Source organism: Phyllobates terribilis, unplaced genomic scaffold (genome assembly GCF_046119375.1).
Source record: "Phyllobates terribilis strain yellow unplaced genomic scaffold, ASM4611937v1 Scaffold_13__5_contigs__length_258822181, whole genome shotgun sequence".
Lineage (NCBI taxonomy): Eukaryota > Metazoa > Chordata > Amphibia > Anura > Dendrobatidae > Phyllobates > Phyllobates terribilis.
Window position 1 is genome coordinate 230,291,126 of NW_027362773.1, and position 21,163 is coordinate 230,312,288.

General features: G+C 40.7%; 1 protein-coding gene across 4 annotated transcripts in view; it reads left to right on the forward strand.

Annotated features, from left to right (window-relative positions):
• Window positions 1-12,091: 12,091 nt before the first annotated feature.
• The window catches only part of ZDHHC1 (zDHHC palmitoyltransferase 1), a 43,168-nt gene continuing 34,096 nt past the window's right edge, over window positions 12,092-21,163 (forward strand). Inside the window, exons 1-2 of one of the 4 annotated variants that reach the window (XM_073659604.1) lie at window positions 12,092-12,255; window positions 18,154-18,540. The gene's annotated coding sequence lies outside the window, so the exon portion shown is untranslated. Of the gene's footprint in view, window positions 12,256-15,045; window positions 15,182-18,153; window positions 18,541-21,163 lie in introns of those variants that run through there. The other 3 variants (XM_073659601.1, XM_073659603.1, XM_073659602.1) reach the window with 3 other exon arrangements.

A 21,163-nucleotide genomic window follows, 5' to 3' on the forward strand; every position in this document is an offset into this window, starting at 1 on the left:
CTCATTGAGCTTTGAACTTCATAGCCAGGTGTATGCAATCATGAGAAAAGCTACTTAAAGTGGCCACTTGCAAGTTGTTCTCCTGTTTGAATCTCCTCTGAAGAGTGGCATCATGGGCTCCTCAAAACAACTGTCAAATGATCTGAAAACAAAGATTATTCAACATAGTTGTTCAGGGGAAGGATACAAAAAGCTGTCTCAGCGATTTAACCTGTCAGTTTCCACTGTGAGGAACATAGTAAGGAAATGGAAGAACACAGGGACAGTTCTTGTTAAGGCCAGAAGTGGCAAGCCAAGAAAAACATCAGAAAGGCAGAGAAGAAGAATGGTGAGATCAGTCAAGGACAATCCTCAGACCACCTCCAGAGAGCTGCAGCATCAACTTGCTGTAGATGGTGTCACTGTGCATCGGTCAACTATACAACGCACTTTGCACAAGGAGAAGCTGTATGGGAGAGTGATGCGAAAGAAGCCGTTTCTGCAAGCACGGCACAAACAGAGTCGGCTGAGGTATGCAAAAGCACATTTGGAGAAGCCAATTTATTTTTGGAAGAAGGTCCCGTGGACTGATGAAACCAAGATTGAGTTGTTTGGTCATATAAAAAGGCGTTATGCATGGCGGCAAAAAACACAGCATTCCAAGAAAAACACTTGCTACCCATAGTAAAATTTGGTGGAGGTTCCATCATGCTTTGGGGCTGTGTGGCCAATGCCGGCACCGGGAATCTTGTTAAAGTTGAGGGACGCATGGATTCCACTCAGTATCAGCAGATTCTTGACAATAATGTTCAAGAAGCAGTGACAAAGTTGAAGGTACGCAGGGGATGGATCTTTCAGCAAGACAATGATCCAAAACACAGCTCCAAATCTACTCAGGCATTCATGCAGAGGAACAATTACAATGTTCTGGAATGGCCATCCCAGTCCCCAGACCTGAATATCATTGAACATCTGTGGGATCATTTGAAGAGGGCTGTCCATGCTCGGCGACCATCAAACTTAACTGAACTGGAATTGTTTTGTAAAGAGGAATGGTCAAAAATACCTTCATCCAGGATCCAGGAAATCATTAAAAGCTACAGGAAGCGACTAGAGGCTGTTATTTTTGCAAAAGGAGGATCTACTAAATATTAATGTCACTTTTCTTGTGAGGTGCCCATACTTATGCACCTGTCAAATTTTGTTTGAATGCAGATTGCACATTTTCTGTTAGCACAATAAACCTCATTTCAAGGCAGAAACATTACTGTGTACAACAGTTATTACATATATCAAACTGAAATAGCTGTTGCAAAAACACCAATTTTTATAAAACATTAAGCTTAAGATTAATAGGGGTGCCCAAACTTTTTCATATAACTGTATATATATATATATATATATATATATATATATATATACAGTACAGACCAAAAGTTTGGACACACCTTCTCATTTAAAGATTTTTCTGTATTTTCATGACTATGAAAATTGTACATTCACACTGAAGGCATCAAAACTATGAATTAACACATGTGGAATTATATACTTAACAAAAAAGTGTGAAACAACTGAAAATATGTCTTATATTCTAGGTACTTCAAAGTAGCCACCTTTTGCTTTGATGACTGCTTTGCACACTCTTGGCATTCTCTTGATGAGCTTCAAGAGGTAGTCACTGGAAATGGTTTACACTTCACAGATGTGCCCTGTCAGGTTTAATAAGTGGGATTTCTTGCCTTATAAATGGGGTTGGGACCATCAGTTGTGTTGTGCAGAAGTCAGGTGGATACACAGCTGATAGTCCTACTGAATAGACTGTTAGCTGCATTTTTCTTGCTATAATACAAATTCTAAGTAAAGAAAAACGAGCGGCCATCAGTACTTTAAGAAATGAAGGTCAGTCAGTGTGAAAAATTGGGAAAACTTTGAAAGTGTCCCCAAGTGCAGTTGAAAAAACCATCAAGCGCTACAAAGAAACTGGCTCACATGAGGACCGCCCCAGGAAAGGAAGACCAAGAGTCACCTCTGCTTCTGAGGATAAGTTTATCCGAGTCACCAGCCTCAGAAATCGCAGGTTAACAGCAGCTCAGATTAGAGACCAGGTCAATGCCACACAGAGTTCTAGCAGCAGACACATCTCTTCAACAACTGTTAAGAGGAGAATTTGTGCAGCGGGCCTTCATGGTAAAATAGCTGCTAGGAAACCACTGCTAAGGACAGACAACAAGCAGAAGAGACTTGTTTGGGCTAAAGAACACAAGGAATGGACATTAGACCAGTATAAATCTGTGCTTTGGTCTGATGAGTCCAAATTTGAGATCTTTGGTTCCAACCACCGTGTCTTTGTGCGACGCAGAAAAGATGAACGGATGGACTCTACATGCCTGGTTCCCACTGTGAAGCATGGAGGAGGAGGTGTGATGGTGTGGGGGTGTTTGCTGTTGACACTGTTGGGAATTTATTCAAAATTGAAGGCATACTGAACCAGCATGGCTACCACAGCATCTTGCAGCGGCATGCTATTCCATCCGGTTTGCGTTTAGTTGGACCATCATTTATTTTTCAACAGGACAATTACCCCAAACACACCTCCAGGCTGTGTAAGGGCTATTTGACCAAGAAGGAGAGTGAAGGGGTGCTACGCCAGATGACCTGGCCTCCACAGTCACCAGATCTGAACCCAATCGAGATGGTTTGGGGTGAGCTGGACCGCAGAGTGAAGGCAAAAGGGCCAACAAGTGCTAAGCATCTCTGGGAACTCCTTCAAGATTGTTGGAAGACCATTTCCGGTGACTACCTCTTGAAGCTCATCAAGAGAATGCCAAGAGTGTGCAAAGCAGTCATCAAAGCAAAAGGTGGCTACTTGGAAGAACCTAGAATATAAGACATATTTTCAGCTGTTTCACACTTTTTTGTTAAGTATATAATTCCACATGTGTTAATTCATAGTTTTGATGCCTTCAGTGTGAATGCACAATTTTGATAGTCATGAAAATACAGAAAAATCTTTTGGTCTGTACTGAACATATATATACAGTGGCTACGGAAAGTATTCAGACCCCTTTAAATTTTTCACTCTTTGTTTCATTGCAGCCATTTGGTAAATTCTAAAAAGTAATTTTTTTTCTCATTAAAGTACACTCTGCACCCCATCTTGACTGAAAAAAAAACAGAAATGTAGAAATTTTTGCAAATTTATTAAAAAAGAAAAACTGAAATATCACATGGTCATAAGTATTCAGACCCTCTGCTCAGTATTGAGTAGAAGCACCCGTTTGAGCTAGTACAGCCATGAGTCTTCTTGGGAATGATGCAACAAGTTTTTCACACCTGGATTTGGGTTCCTCTGCCATTCTTCCTTGCAGATCTTCTTCAGTTCCGTCAGGTTGGATGGTGAACATTGGTGGACAGCCATTTTTAGGTCTCTCCAGAGATGCTCAATTGGGTTTAGGTCAGGGCTCTGGCTGGGCAAGTCAAGAGTGGTCACAGAGTTGTTCTGAAGCCACTCCTTTGTTTTTTCTTCTGTGTTCTTAGGGTCATTGTCTTGTTTGAAGGTGAACCTTCGGCCAAGTCTGAGGTCCAGAGCACTCTGGAAGAGGTTTTTATCGTGGATATCTCTGTACTTGGCCACATTCATGCTTCCAATTGCAACCAGTCGTCCAGTCCCTGCAGCTGAAAAAACACCCCCATAGCATGAAGCTGCCACCACCATGTTTCACTGTTGGGCTTGTATTGGGCAGGTGATAAGCAGTGCCTGGTTCTCTCCACACATACTGCTTAGAATTATCACCAAAAAGTTCTATCTTCATCTCATCAGACCAGAGAATTTTATTTCTCATAGTCTGGGAGTCCTTCATGTGTTTTTGAGCAAACTCTATGCAGGCTTTCATATGTCTTGCACTGAGGAGTGGCTTCCGTCGGGCCACTCTGCCATATAGGCCCAACTGGTGGAGGGCTGCACTGATAGTTGATTTTGTGGAACTTTCTCCCATCTCCCTACTGCATCTCTGGAGCTCAGCCACAGTGATCTTGGGGTTTTTCTTTACCTCTCTCACCAAGGCTCTTCTCCCACGATTGCTCAGTTTGGCTGGACGACCAGGTCTAGGAAGACTTCTGGTGGTCCCAAAGTTCTTCCATTTAAGGATTATGGAGGCCACTGTGCTCTTAGGAACCTTGAGTAATGCAGAAACTCTTTTGTAACCTTGGCCAGATCTGTGCCTTGCCACAATTCAGTCTCTGAGCTCCTTGGGCAGTTCCTTTGAGCTCATTTGGTCTGACATGCACTGTGAGCTGTGAGGTCTTATATAGACAGGTGTGTGCCCTTCCAAATCAAGTCCTATCAGTTTAATTAAACACAGCTGGACTCCAATGAAGGAGTAGAACCATCTCAAGGAGGATCACAAGGAAATGGACAGCATGTGACTTAAATATGAGTGTCTGAGCAAAAGGTCTGAATACTTATGACCATGTGATATTTCAGTTTTTCTTTTTTAATAATTTTTTTTGCAGTCAAGATGGGGTGCAGAGTGTACTTTAATGAGAAAAAAATGAACTTTTTAGAATTTACCAAATGGCTGCAATGAAACAAAGAGTGAAAAATTTAAAGGTGTCTGAATACTTTCCGTACCCACTGTACATACGCATAAACACAAAGATATCTCTTACCTTCCTGCGCTCCCATGCGGTGTCATCCTTCTCCGGCGGCTGAGTTGTGCACCCCCTTCACGCAGGCGCATGACGATGACGTAATACGCCAGCCGGCGAAGGGAGACGATCAGCCACTAAGAATGTGCTTCTGTATTGTGCAGAAGAAAACTACAAGCTTATTTTCTGCCACCCTCTGTACATAAGTTTGATTCACAGTAAAAAGGACTTTGCTTTTACTAACTAGTCCGGTTTCCTCCTCATGGGGTTAAAGGGGTCCGGAGCCGCACAAATCATGGCAGAGCTGGACCTGAAGGTGTTCGCAGCAACATCACCACACACACACCCAGGGTCACCGATTTCCTGTGGCGTGCCCGTGGAGTGGAAGACGAGTACCTCGCTCATGGCTACCACCCCGCGCCACGTTCCACAGAGACTGCTATTATCTGTTTATTAGCTTTCATTGATCTGCTGAACTGTTATTCTTGAAGAGCGCAGTGTAAGCTTGTCATTTGTTTTATTACTTGCAGGTTAAGTGGTTGTCCGTGCATCTAATATTGATGACCTATTCTTATGTTGTCAGGCACACCCCACCGATTAGCTGTTATTAGCTCTGAAAGCGGTCGGATGTAAACATTGAATGGAGCCATACAGTATGTCTCTGCTCAATGCCCACTGTTGAGAACTGCACATCAGCTCATAATCTCTTGAATAGGATATATCAGACTGGGCGCCTGACGATTTGATATTAAAAATCTATCCTAGAAATAGATCAGCGATTAAAAGCTCAGGATGTCCACATGGAACAGAGCTTCACTGCTCAGCTCCATTCAATGTGTAGTGGCCTCTGCCAAGCAGGAGTGTTCTGCAGTACCCAGGAGATGTTACTACACATTGAATGGAGCTGAGCTGTACAGCTACTGGTAACAGCTGATCATTAGGGGTGCCTACTGATCTGATATTGATTGCCTATCATAGGATTACGTCATCAATCCATTCTGATCAGTCAACCCCTTTTTTAGTGTCTGGGATCCTTATGCTAGGGCTAAATGGCGACACTAGTTATGTGATATGAAGAGCTCAGTACTGCAGTGTTGGCTTCTACCTGTGACTTCTAATGATACAAGCATTGTAAAAGAAAAATTCACCTCTGTTGGATTTTGTTAGTTCGCAGTCACATGTAACCACAAACTTTGATGTGTAAGGGGATAGAGAGCATAAGATGTGGTTAATCAAATTTCCATGACACTTACTATTGAATGTCTCCATCTGCTGATCGAGCAGGGTAGGCAGGAACTAAAAGATGGGGGAGCATTCCGGGGGGAAAAACTTGAAGGGGACATCGAGTCAGGTGATAGTTGTCGTGTAGATGTCAAATATAAAAGGCTGGCGTGGTGAGGCAGGAACCCAGTCAGCACCAGAATGTGAGAAGGAGAGGAAACGTGAGCAGTGTAATGCACTAGTGTCAGATCCAGAAGCGGAGCAACCAAAGAGTGGCCTTGATACCAGGGAAGGCAAAACTTCGTTGGTCAAAACCCAAGGCCCAAATTTTACCAGCCAAGACCCAACATCAAGACTCCGCAAGTCAAACACCGAAGGCCAAATGCTAGTCTTTGGATGAGACAGGACATCTGCCGTGCTGACGAGAAGTCCCGAAAGAACCAGGCCGTTACTTCCAGAGTAGACCTAGGGTATAAGGAGAGGGCCACAGCCACACTTCAGGGAACAAAGGTGGCCAGTACAACCAACACACGGGATACTAACTGACTCACATATGAGGGATTTGCGGCCTGGTGGGAAGTACCAGTGACCCCCGTTAGTGTCAGTGTACCATAGATGTTTGAAGAGCATACAACAGGCCTAGTGTTGAGAATGTAGAATAAGATATTGCATTTAGCTTAGTAAGAGTCATAAAGTACTGTACTGCTTTTATTATTATTACTCCTAAGATTGTGTTTACCGTTTCCATATATCTGCATAATCATATGATCCCATAGTTTAGACTTCCTTTTTTAGTAGAAAAATAAATAGCTTTGGTTGACTACCTCCGCATCCTCATTATCTGCATTGTTGCATCATAGTAACCTGTTCTCACATGCAACATGTATTTGATTTTGCTGTTTTTTTTGTTTTTACAGCTAAATTACATCTCTAAAATGTCTGTCATGCATCAAAGTCATAGGAATGCTTTTGTTGGCTCAATTTTTCTAAGACTTGCTGTTGCACTTGCCGGATGCTGTGAAGCCTTAGTCTTGGGACTCTGGCCTCTGACTGTGACTTATATTTAGTCAGGGTCCTTCTGCTCTGATGTTCCTACTTGACTCTTGGGTTTTCATAGGCAGCATGAACATGTCTGGCAGCTGAATGTGACTGTCTTCAGCTCTCTCCGGTGTTGCCTGAACACCACCCCATACTTTACCATCCCAGCCAAATTCTGTGAATGGATGTCTGGTTTGGCTACTATTCTTGCTAATTTTTCAAAGCATGGTGAAGCTTTTCAATACAGTCTAATTATTAGACTGTGGAAACTTAGACAAGACAATCTCAATATGCACCAAATTGATCAAAGTGGTGATCCTTGATAAATTTGGTATATCTTTAGACTATCTAGTCTAAGTTCACATCACCTGTTAATTTTTGGTGAAAATTGCACCTGTATTTTGGCACATTTAGCATGATAAATTTTGCCCATTGACTAATAGGAGTAGATACTGATACTTACTGTACAGTGGGTACGAAAAGTATTCAGACCTCTTTAAATTTTTCACTCTTTGTTATGCTATGGGGCAGTGCAAATCTGAATTTTTTCATTGGCTGCAAGCCATAATCATCAACATTAACAGAAATAAACACTTGAAATAGATCACTGTTTGTAATGACTCTATATAATATATGAGTTTCACTTTTTGTATTTAAGAACTGAAATAAATTAACTTTTTTATGATATTCTAATTTTGTGAGATGCACCTGTATACACATATACACAGATACATACACCCATACCATATATAGGCACATACACATATATACTACTTATACACACATGATCATACACATATACACAGCCATATACAGTGAGTACATAAAGTATTCATTGCAGCCATTTGGTAAATTCTAAAAAGTTCATTTTTTTCTAATTAAAGTACACTCTGCACCCCATCTTGACTGAAAAAAACAGAAATGTAGAAATTTTCGCAAATTTATTAAAAAAGAAAAACTGAAATATCACATGATCATATTTAAGTCACATGCTGTCGATTTCCTTGTGATCCTCCTTGAGATGGTTCTACTCCTTCATTGGAGTCCAGCTGTGTTTAATTAAACTGATAGGACTTTATTTGGAAAGGCACACACCTGACTATATAAGACCTCACAGCTCACAGTGTATATCAGACCAAATGGCTGCAATGAAACAAAGAGTAAAAAATTGAAAGATGTCTGAATACTTTCTGTCCCCACTGTACCTGTCATCAGTGTCCGGAAGGCCAGGCAATCTGCAGCATTCAGCACTGCCACCCATCATAGACCAGATCTCCTAGGTTGCATCACTGATCTTCTAGGTTGCATCACTGATCTCCTAGCACCAGCTGATGACTTCATGATAAAGACCTATTTAAACCTAGACTCAGCATGCAGATTGCTGATTATAGGCATTGTGTGCTTGTGCTGGCTATTGCTATTTTTTCTTGATCTCTGTTACAGATCCAGCTCTGCCATGATTTGTGCGGCGCCGGACCCCTTTAACCCCATGAGGAGGAAACCGGACTAGTTAGTAAAAGCAAAGTCCTTTTTACTGTGAATCAAACTTATGTACAGACGGTGGCAGGAAATAAGCTTGTAGTTTTCTTCTGCACAATACAGAAGCACATTCTTAGTGGCTGATCGTCTCCCTTCGCCGGCTGGCGTATGACGTCATTGTCATGCGCCTGCTGTGAAGGGGGTGCACAACTCAGCCGCCAGAGAAGGAGGACACCGCACGGGAGTGCAGGAAAGTAAGAGGTATCTTTGTGTATATATATATATATATATATATATATATATATATATATATATGTACAGTGGGTACAGAAAGTATTCAGACCCCTTTACATTCTTCACTCTTTATTTCATTGCAGCCATTTGGTAAATTCTAAAAACTTCATTTTTTCTCATTAAAGTACACTCTGTACCCCATCTTGACTGAAAAAAAATGTATTAAAAAAGAAACTGAAATATCACATAATCATATTTAAGTCACATGCTGTCCATTTCCTTGTGTTCCTCCTTGAGATGGTTCTACTCCTTCATTGGAGTCCAGCTGTGTTTAATTAAACTGATAGGACTTGATTTGGAAAGGCACACACCTGTCTATATAAGACCTCACAGCTCACAGTGCATGTCAGATCAAATGGCTGCAATGAAACGAAGAGTGAAAAATTAAAAAGAGGTCTGAATACTTTCTGTCATCAGTGTCCGGAAGGCCAGGCAATCTGCAACATTCAGCAGTGCCACCCATCATAAACCAGATATTCTATGTTGCATCACTGATCTTCTAGGTTGCATCACTGACCTCCTAGCACCAGCTGATGACTTCATGATAAAGACCTATTTAAATCTGGACTCAGCATGCAGATTGCTGATTATAGGCATTGTTTGCTTGTGCTGGCTATTGCTATTTTTGCTTGATCTCTGTTACTAACCTCTGGACTGTTTACTAACTCTGCAGGGGTCTTGTTCTGACTTTGTGTACTATGGATCTGTCCTGGGCTTACCGGATTTTTCAATTGCTGTATTAGTACCTCTACCGATCTCATGTTCCCGACCCTGCTACCTATACTGTTACCAATTAGTAATGTCCACATTTCCGTGAGTGAATTCATATGTGAAGCCCATGTAATCCCTTAGTCCTTGTGCCTGGTTTAGCCAGCTTAAAATGGATTGTGACAACAGAGGATCCACTGGTGGTATTGTAACAGTTCCTTCTCTAGGTGGCACTTGGGAGATAGTGTTCATTTGTTTGGGCTAAGTTCACATTTCCATATTCAGTTTATCTTCCATTCTAAAAACTGACCCAACAAGGAACCCAGAAAGACAATATATTAATCTATAAGGTTCATCTTCTTCTGTTTGCATCAGTAATGCAACATATCCATACTTCACATGAATTCTAATTGTCAGATGTTCCTAACGGAACAGACAAATGGAATATGGAAATGTGAACCGAGCCCTACGTTTTCCCACTATGCATTACTAATGATCTCCTGGTCAGCTGGCCTCCTTAAAGAATTAGTTCTTTAATGGGGGGTGAACATCAAGCAACTTTACAATTTATTTCTTATTTCTCTGTTCTCGAACATCTCAAGGGATTTTTAACTCAGTTATGTACTGCTCATTACTACAGTACACTTAACCTGTTGAATGCTACTGTCAATTTCTGACAGCGGCATTTAAGACATGTCGGCATGGGGGCACGTCACTCAGTGCGCCCATCGGCGTGCCTGTGATATGATTGCGGGTCACAGATGGGTTGCTATCACAGCTAGGGGTCTACTGAAGACCTTCATGCTTGTCATTATAGAGCCCATTTGAAAGTCAGCCTGTGACAGCGCTTTAATGAAGACCACGATTTATGCTATGTGTATACAGCGATGCTGTGTATAGCATGAGCAATCAGTTGATTGCAGCTTCAAGGCCCCAAGGCGACTAACAAATATAGTGAAAAGTAAAAAAGTAAAGCAAAACTTTAAAAAAAAAAAAAAAAAAGTTCAAATCACCCCTCTTTTCCTCAAATAAAAATATATATATAAAAAAAAATACACACGTGGTATCACCACATTCAGAAAAGTCTGATCTATCAAAATCTAAAAACAAGTAACACAATCAGTAAACACTGTCAATGAAACAAATTCAAGGACGCAAAAATTATGTTTTTTTTGGCAATTCCACAAAAAATGCTGTAACAAGCAATCAAAATGTCATATCTATCCCAAAATGGTAACAATAAAAAGTTGTCTGGCCCTGCAAAATATAAGCCATAACATAGCTCCATCGACCAAAAATGAAAATAATACGGTTCCCGGAAAATGGCAGCACAACCCAAAAAATTATGTTTGAAAACTTCCGATTTTTTTTTTTCACCACTAAAATAATAAAAAATACTGGACATGTTTGGTATGAGGATAATCATTTTGCACGGTCATTTTTATCACACAATGTACACTGTAAAAACAATTCCCAAAAAAGCAATGTCACATTTGCATTTTTTTTTTCACAATTTTTCCCCTCTTGGAATTTTTTTCCCGTTTTCCAGTAAACTACATGGTAAAATGAATGATGCCATTCAAAAGTAGAACTCGTCCTTCAAAAAACAAGATCTCATACGGCTCTATCGACATAAAAATAAAAGACATGACTCTGGGAAGAAAAGGAGGAAAAAACGGAAGCGCAAAAACAGAAATTGGCCACGTAGTGAATTTGGTTTTTGGTGTGTATACATATTTTTGTTTTTATTCTTTATGTGCAGTATTACAGATGAAGGTCATTTTATAGCCGATACATCCATATTTTTGGATTGCTTGCACGTAATAAATTTGCATTTACATCATACTGGAGTGCCAAGTCTTCTCTACATGATTTAATGGTTAGGGACCATCCATATTAAAAGGTCACCTTGATGTGGTTGGATGGCTTTTGCTATTCTTTGATCAGAAAACACTCAGTACCTCATGTTTTTAATGTTTACAGCAATATTGTAGTTCATGTATTCATTAGTCGCAGTGCCCTGACACACCGTGTGTGTATATATATATATCTACATATATATATATTAGTATATTGGCCACATAGCGTATTTGTGCACCTGTACATTAATTGAATACTAAAGGTGTGCAGGCCATATTTTTTATTTTTTGTAAAGAAAGCTATAGTTTGGTGTCGCCGTAATTGTACTGAGCTGGACAATCATACTTTTACCACACGGTGAACGCCATAAACACAAAAAACAATTGCGGAATTGCGTTTTGTTTTAACTATTTCACTGCAATTGGAATTTTTTCCCTTTTTCAGTACATAGCTTGGTAAAATGAATGCCGTCTTTCCACACTATATCAAGCCTGATACAAGAACGGAAACATAAAAAAGCTATGGTTATTGTCAGAAGGGGAGGAAAAAAAGGAAACGCCAAAAACTGGAAAATGGAAGCTTTTCCCAGTGTATACACTAAATATCGCGCTCTGACCCACCGCCATATATAACTGCTGAGATGAAGGCTGTGGTGACTAGGTGTAATAATGATGGGGTACCAGTGATAATAACTGAGCCACATTTATGACAGGAATAACTGCTCAGTGACTCAGTCACCATTATTATTCCTATAGTTAGTCAATGGAGGAAGAGTCCTCAGAGTGGCGGCTACACCCAGACTCTACTGAGTCACTGCTCTCAGCAGCACAGAGCGCAGGATGGTCTTATGATGAGCGGACGCTTGGCTTCGCGTTCGCACTAGTTTGGTCCTCCTCCGCCGCCGTCCTGTTGCAGTATCTGCTCCCGTTGTACACAGCGCATCTGCTCCAGTGACCTCCTTGTGTACACAGCAGCTCAGGCGGCCGGTGTGTGCGGATCTGTACCGAGCACTGCCGTCTCCGGTACCAGGTGAGTCCACGCAGCAGTGACTTTACATTGCTGTAGCGATATGTCCCATGCAAACCGGGCGCAGCTGCCATAGCAACCAAGCAGATTGCAGCTTCTATTTGACACAAGCGCTTTCTGGTTGCTATGGGCAACAGCTCCATATTTCTTCTCCCCATCTCCAGTGTGCACCGGGTTATTAATTGCTAATATTGATGGTGTGAATGCGCCTATACCAGATGCGAGGGGTTTTGCTCCACTTTAATTTGGTGCAGGAAGTGTAGAAGCCATTCCAGCTTGTCATATTGATTGGTGCATGCACCATTTTTACCAAAAATGGCCCCATCTGCCTGACAACCAGCCTACACTGCCTGTTATAGATATGTCGGGGGTTTAGGACGTGTTCACACTGCGGATCGCTGCATAATGCGACTTGCTCCAGAATCCGCCACATTCACACCTACAGAAGGTTTGTGCATCGACTTACTGTTATTTCTATGGAAGAAAAATAAAATCAGATCTAATCACCATCTTCAGATCCTCTCTGTCGCTGCCAACAGTCTTTGTAGACAGGCTGCAGCGTTGATGGTGAAGTAACTGATTTTATTATTTTTTTCCCAAATGCAAAGGAAGGAGCATAAAGTTATTATAAATGGAAAAGTCCCTTTAAACGATATAGACGCTTTTTTTTTGCTCTTTATTCACCTATGAACCCAAACATGTGACCGCTGCAGCTAATCACTAGGCTGCGAGGATGGTGATTGGCTACAGCCATCACATGCGTATCGCCTATGGCTCGTTTTCACTGCAGGGCGATTAAAAGACAGTCAGGAATCACTGGAGTGGATGCACCAGAACAAGAGGGGGGTTGAGAGATTTCTTTTTATTATTATTATTATTATTATTTTAACAGCACTCTCTGTATTCTTTAAGTAATATATTTGTAAATCTTAAACAACCCCTTTTAATTGTTTTTTTTTTGTTTGCAAAATATCCAAACAAAACAAAAAAAAAATCCCTCTAAGACATTATAGGTTTAAATATTTATTTTAGCACATTAATGTATTAACTTAATTCTTTATACCAATATATACTATCTAAGTCATCTAGGGCAGACTGACTGCAGGACTATTGTACAGACCACTCTGGGATCCATTCTACGTCTTCCAGATTGACGCCCCCAGTCCCTGATTACGTCACCGGGACATCCTTGGCCTGATGAAGGTCATCCAGTCCCAGCTGTTAGGACAGGACCTAGGTGGTGATTGGTCAGCCAAGCGCACGCCCTAGGGTGACACAGGAAAACATGGTACTCTAGAATAAGTCACCTTAGAAAAAGACATATTAGTAGTGAATATAGGGGATCTGTCATCCGATATCACAATACATATCCCATCCATTATAAAAAAGGTCTTCCTATACCAAGTCCACGTCAGGAAGATCCTTTACATATATTTAAAAAAAGCCAAAATGCCAGGTATTTAAATGAGCATTTTCAGCAAAAAGTATTCAACCATTCTGACATGGACATCCACAGTAGGTACATCAGACTCATCAGGTCTAAGAAATCTATTTAATATCGTATACAGGTTGTTTTGTGAAAATTGGTGATAGATTTCCCTTAGGCCTTATTCACGTGTCCGTATTTTTCGTGCTTTGTATTTTTTAAACTGATGGCACACCGACACATTATATTCTACAGGTGCTTTTTTGGCTCATGATTTGTGCATCAAGCTCCCACATTGTAATAAGTCTTTATTTCCAATGGACAGCACCCTCCGCGTACTGATCGTATAAAGGGGATGTCCGCTTTATAGTATAACAAATGTTTGGGAGAAATTTTACATGTCCTTCATAGGAGAACTGCAATTTTGTTATATACTGCAAAATTGAAGTATATAGTATAAGCAATCAAAGGATCACAGGTTCACGACCCCCAGGGGGATTAAGAAAAAAAGCAAAAATTAAATAAAATAGGGAAAAAAATCTGTATGTTTAAATCAACCTCCCGTTCCCCCCTTCAACAATATAGAAATAAAACAAAACATATTTTTGTGTCATCGTGTAAAAAAAAAAAAAAAATAATAATAAAAAAAAAAAATATATATATATATATACCAGCGTAGCCTTCCCCCAAAAATGCATTAAAAAGCGATCAAAATTTTATATGTGCCCCAAAATGGCATCAATAAAAAGTCAACTCAGGGCGCAAAGAATAAGCCTTCACACAGGTCCATTGATGGAAAAGTTAAAAAAAAAGTTATGGATCTCAGAAAATGGCAACACAATTTATTTTATTTTTTTAAACAAATTTCAGATTATTTTTCACTATTAAAATAACCCCAAAAAGTAATGTAAGCTTGGTATCGCCACTCTCGTACTGGCTTGGTGAATGATGTTGCCAGCTATTTTTACCATACAACGAACGTTGTAAAAATAAATCCAGACCAATGGAGGTTCTACAGGTTTTTTTTGTACCACACTTATACTTTCCCACTATTTTTCCGTACTTTATACAGTAACTTGTCCTGCAATAACAAAAGCCTAAATACAGATATGTATGAAGTTATGTCTCTTAGAAGAAGAGGAAAAAAGCAAAACTGTCCCTGGTCATTCTAGAGTTAACTAAGCCCCCCTATCTCACTTCGGGCCCCAATCACACTTCTGATTTTATATGGAGATGCCCAGATTCTTGTAGATGTTGTGACAATCTAGACAAAAAGTATGATAAGACTGCTCGGCACGGGGAGTGCATCCACTCACAATAAATACACCAGGAAATCTCTAGGGCCACCCACTGTAATCTGAACAGGCCACTACCCAAACTGGTTCCCTAAGAGACTGTACACACAAATGTGCAGCACGCTAGGGATTAGTAATCTGCATGTGAAGAAGAAGCCAAAATCCGGAGGTATTCCCAGGAATTACATCCCAATCTGTCATGCCTGATGTATGTATTGTAGGATTTATGGGACACTTGTTTCGTGAGGCTCAGGATTATTCTGAAGCTAAATGTTGCAGAGCTGACCCATGATTGTGTTCACATCCTGAATATTACTGAAGCATGATGATTGGGGGTCAGGCATAGGACTCGATTAAAGGGGATGTCTGGAAATGTTAAGAACCTTCAAATCCAGACTGTACAAATGTGCTGATTGTAGTGAAATAGAAATGTAAAATGGTAAGGCTGTGAACGGGGGATATGTGACAAAGCATTAGTTGCTGTGGACAACTGCTTCACTTTTCAGTAGTTGTGATAAATGCTCCCAATGTCTTGATTGTTGTGTATAGCTCAAAGGATACTAATTGTTTTTGGACTAGTTTGGGTTGTCCAGTCTAAGAAGTAAAGTTTGCAGTCACTCTGTGTGCCGCACACTGTCATGATTCCCCTTGCGGGTGGGCAATCACGTCGCTGCATGTCTGTGATTTTCAGAATTGCAATCACATGCCAACTAGACTCCCGTCTGCTAGAACATTGAGAAGTGAAGGCGAGTCTAGTCGGCATGTGACCACAAGTATGCAAATCGCGTATATGCAGTTGTGACCCCTCTTATGCACAGGGAAGATGGGAATGGTGGCCATGATCGTATTGCATACTCAGTGTGCAGGAGCATAGAGTGACTGCAGACTCTTCTATTTTTCCTGCACAGCCACTTCTGGCTCCTGGATGAGCATGACCAGACCCCACCCATGGAAATGTGATTAGGGCTCAAAGGTTAACTTAAAATGTCATCTACTGTTCATTAAATGGGAAGTGTGATTAAAGCTTAAAGGGATGTTCCAGAGTCTTGATGTCAGAAACATGGAGGTTTGATTCTTGCTGACTGACTGGGTCCCCTTGTTCTAACAATCGCCTCCTTTCTAGATGATGAGGCGAGGCTCTTTCATTTTTGTAGAAACTGCATGATCCTGCAGCTCACTGCTGCCCGGCCCGTCATCCGATCAGTGGGGTGCTGGAATCTGAACCCACAGGTCTGGTAAAGCGAAGGGCACGCGGAAGTAGCTGAGTAAATAGTGACACTGCACGGAGATGTGACCTAGAATAAAAACAAAATGAATAAATACCCTGCAGTAAGTAGAGAGTCATAGTAAATAACATGGGTACTTAGTTGATACTGTTTTGATTTAAAAAAAGCATAAGGCTGTGTGCCCACTATACGTTTTTCAAGCGTTTTTGCCGTGGAATTTCCGCAGCGAAAACGCTTAAAAAACGCTTGGTAATACGTGCCCCATGGTCCCCAATGATAATCTGTGCACATGCTGCGGAAATTTCCGCTGCGGATTATCATTGCGGAAAAATCCGCAGCATGTTCTTTAATTTTGCGGACACGCAGCGTAATCTCCGCCATTGACTTGCATTGGACTACGTGACATCCGCATCACTGCATCTGCACATGCGGATATCACACGGTTCAATGTGCGGATGGTACCCAGGTCTGGAGAAGAGGAGACTCTCATCCAGACCCAGGTACCTTAGTACCTGTTAAAAAAAGAATTTAAAATAAAAAAATAAAGATTATACTTACCTTCTGATGTCCCCCGGTCTCCTCAGCGATGCGTGCGGTGTGTTGGGCGGCTCGCGGTGGTGTGAGGACCTGCGATGACGTCATCGGCGGTCACGTGACCTGTCACATGACTCAATGACGCCATCGCAGGTCCTTCACACCACCGTGAGACACCAAGGAGACCGGACACATCGGAGAAGGAGACCGCGGGCCATTGGAAGGTAAGTATAATCTTTATTTTTTATTTATCACCATTCTTATACTTTTTTTTTTTAACTATTTCTTGGTCAAACTATATAAAGCCATGCAGGTTGCATGGATTTATATAGTGTGACCAAGTTGTCAAGCACTTTCCAAGTGATGCTAAAATCACTTGGAAAAGCGCTTGGTAACCCGCATGCGGAAATGCATGTGAAGAACGCTTCACAAACGCTTCTACCTGGCGGGAAAAAAGCATGTAAAATCCGCATGCGTTTTTCCTGCCAGGGAGAAGCGGAAAAAATATGCAGCATTTCAGCAACGTGGGCACTTAGCCTAACAGCCATCCCACCCATAACAAGGTGAACCGAATCAGGACTGTCCTACCTCTAATGTTAAACCTCTTTGTGCCAGCAGGACTCAATAGATGCGAGCAGAGCAGGACCTATTTTTTTTTTTATTCTATGTTACGTTTGTTATTGGCCACAGTCTGAATGTGCACTTATACAAAATTGTAACTTACACCAACAAAAAATGCAAATATATGTAGTAATCACCTATAAAGAACTTATATTATTGCATCTATGATGAAAACTCTTTATGGGTAATTAGTACATATATTTGCATGTTTTGCACATTTTATGTCTACAGGTATTTTGCACATATTTAATCCAGTTAATGGCCATTATATATATAGGTGCTGATCATATATGCTTTTACCCTTCGAGTAGGTCCTATTTACCTTTTTGTGACATGTTATACGCAGAACCTGTTTATTATGGAGTGTGTCATTTGTTAGGTGGTTCTCAGCCCTATTCTGGGTGACGTTCTGTCATTTTGTTTGACTTTACATTGTTTTTAAACTTTTTGTGGCTCATTTGCACCAATAAAGCATTGTTCTATTTTATGGTGATCCTTGTGTATATGTCATGTTTCTTTCTCTCACATGTTCTAGTTGACATGCCACAGGCGGATCCCAGGTATTTGGTGGTGCCCTCCATTTCCTTCTGTTGGATTGGGTCACCTTGTCGTGGTGGGATGGCTTTTACACTCTTTTGTTCAAAATAGTGTCGGACTATGTTCCCTATGTTATTTACATGCACTGTTACGGTTTACTTACTGCAGGGTATTTAGTCATTGTGCTTTTATTCTAGGTTATGTTTATTAATATAGCGTTTTGCTTGCTTTTCTGATCACTTCTGTTCTTTTGTATCTGTAGGTCTTCAGCAGTCGACTCCACATTGTAAATAGAAGATAATTTCTGTTCCTGGAGCCGAGCATGAGACGCCAGGACTACGCCTCACTGTGTGCAGTTTGGCCCAGAGCAGGCAGTGTCATCTGCGGAGGATTAACCCTGTACTGAGGAGCATGGATGGCTGTCCAGTCTGGACTTTCCTGCTCCCCTTTTATGTCAACCATCAGTTTTAGTCTGATTTTTATCCCATTATATATAACGTATACTGTACACTGCTCCTGATATTCATGTATCATTATATCCAGAAAGGCCCAGATGCGTGTCAGCCAGAACACTCCGTTCTGGAAGAAATACCACTAACTTTCCTACCAGTCAGAAGCCTCTTGGAGGCGAAAAATCAAGGTGATTCTGGTAAGTTCCATAATTCTTCTATGCAAAGCTGTGAATCCATGGTGACTAACTTGTATCACTGACACAGGATGAGAATTTTGTATTTATTTTTCTAGTGACTCCTTATGGTAAATTCAGAATTTTTCTGATTACAAGAGAGCAGTGTAGATGATCATCAGAATTTTTTATATCTGTGCGGAGAAAAAAGCAAGACGTTCATCCAACACTTTACACCAGGAAACTTTAGTGCAACAGGTTGTGATGTCAAAAATGTAGCGACTTCTGGCATTTTTTACCCCCCAGGTCCATGTTTTTTTAGTATAGGGAAAATCTGTATTCTTGTACCGTGTTAGCCAGTCGATAGAAACATATTTAGATTTGAGAGTTCTCAGTGGCTGATACCTTTTAATGGCTAACTGAAAAGATGGTAACAAATTGCAAGCTCTCGAGACTACTCAGGTCTCTTCATCAGGCTAGTATAACGCAAAATCTGAAGAGTCACATATTTATACACAATAAGACAACACAAAAAATGCAATAGGTAAGACAGGTGATGGAAAGCAGAGTTATTATGGAAGAGATACACAGTTCTGGCTATAAATATTTTAGCAGTTAATAGATAAGGAGTGTGAAGGTTTTATTGGCCTGTGACTAGGTCCAGTGTTGTGATGGCCTCACAAGTCTGAGGGGCACATTCCTTAGTTGATGTAGAATGACATAAATCCATGCGACACATTCATTCCTGCTCTGAAAGTGTTTAAGGTCATCATCAGTTTATATTCTGAGATTCTTCTTTCTCTTTGAGATTTGTAGTTACCTTTTAATACCAGTAATTTCATGTATTTTATGCTGTGATCAGGGGAACAAAAATGCTTGGCCACAGGTACATCTATTCTTTTTTTTCTTTTATTGTGTGGCGATGATGATTCATCCTTGTTCTAAGTTTTTGCCCTGTCTCCCCTACATAAAGACCCCAGCTGGACATTTGGTGCATATAATTAAGTACACCACATTAGTTGTGATACAGCTGAAAGTACCTGGGATATTGTAGTCCTGATGTGAATTGGGGATCTTTATCTTGTCTGTGGTCATTATAAACTGACAAGTTTTACATTTTTTCTGGTTGCAAGGAAAGGTACCTATAGCTGGAGGAGATGACAGGGAGCTTCTGACAATGATGCTTCTTAGATTTGGGGGCTGCCTGAAACACAGAAGTGGGGGGTCTGGAAATATGGATTGTAATCGGGCATCTTTTTGTAGTAAGTGTTGTAGTTTCTGTGCAGCTCTCCTTAGCGCCTCCAGATTTGGATTGTAGGTGACTACTAGAGGCACCCGGTTGCTTTCTTGTTTGGTTTTGTAATGTAGGAGATGATTCCTTGATATTCTGGTTGTTCTTGTAATCTGGTTCTCTATTGTTCTTGGATGGTAGCCCTGCTTCAAAAAAGTCTTTCTGAGGCCACTAAGGTGTTTGTCTCTAGCCATAGGGTTGGAACATATCCGATTGTATCTGATGGCTTGGCTGTAGACAATAGAGTTTTTATGTGTTTTGGATGGAAACTGTCCCGTTTAAGGTATGTAGGACTATAAGATCCCAGGTACTTTCAGCTTTATCACATCTAATGTTTATCTCTTCCATAATAACTCTGCTTTCCATCACCTGTCCTACCTATTGCATTTTTTTTGTGTTTCCTATTGTGTATAAATATGTGATTCTTCAGATTTTGTCTTATACTATGCCTGATGAAGAGACCTGAGTAGTCTCGAAAGCTTGCAATTTGTTACCATCTTTTCAGTTAGCCATTAAAAGGTATCAACCACTGAGGACTCTGAAATCTAAATATTTTTCTAGTTTATTTTTGTGAAATTGGTGGGGCTTAGCTGAAGTAGCAGAAATGTACAACTTGCTTCACAATTTCTCTTTTATCAGAAGTGTTAATAATATTTTTTTTCTGATAAAAAAGTAATGAAAGCTGAAGCTAAGGAACATCTCAGATAGGCAGTTTCTGCACAAGTCTCTTCCTCTGGGATTGTCATCCGTTTTGTACCCATATCTGCTGATTACAGTAGGACTTGTAATGATCACTTAGCACAAATGTGATATTTAGGATTGGTGTAAACTTTTGTAAATGATGAGTTCATAAATGATTGCTGGTAATGCCGTGGTGTGTCATCATGAGGTTTGTGGGTGTTATGTTGTTAACATTTACTAGAAATGTGTTATATTTAGGAGTAACCTGCCCTAATTATACAGTAACCCAATTTTAGAAGTTCCCTGGTCACACTTTTAATAGGATTCTGTATACTTAGTGCACAGGCGCGGTGATGCACGTAACCTTAGATGACTGTCGAGTGCACTAAGGCTCAGCCGATCATTCACCCCGGACACCTTAGATCAGTGATTTTCAACCTTTTTTGAGCCGCGGCACACTTTTTATACTTAGAAAATCCTGGGGCACACCACCAACCAAAATAGCACAAAATGACACTAAAACAGTCATATTATACATATAGTTAATAATATAGATTCTAAATTTATTTTACTCACTCAGTGTGAAACCTGGGCCTGTTTCGATAAACACAAAAGGGATATCCTGGCAGGAATGGTGGAAAGACACACACGAAGCTCTTCCTCAACAGTTCTCAG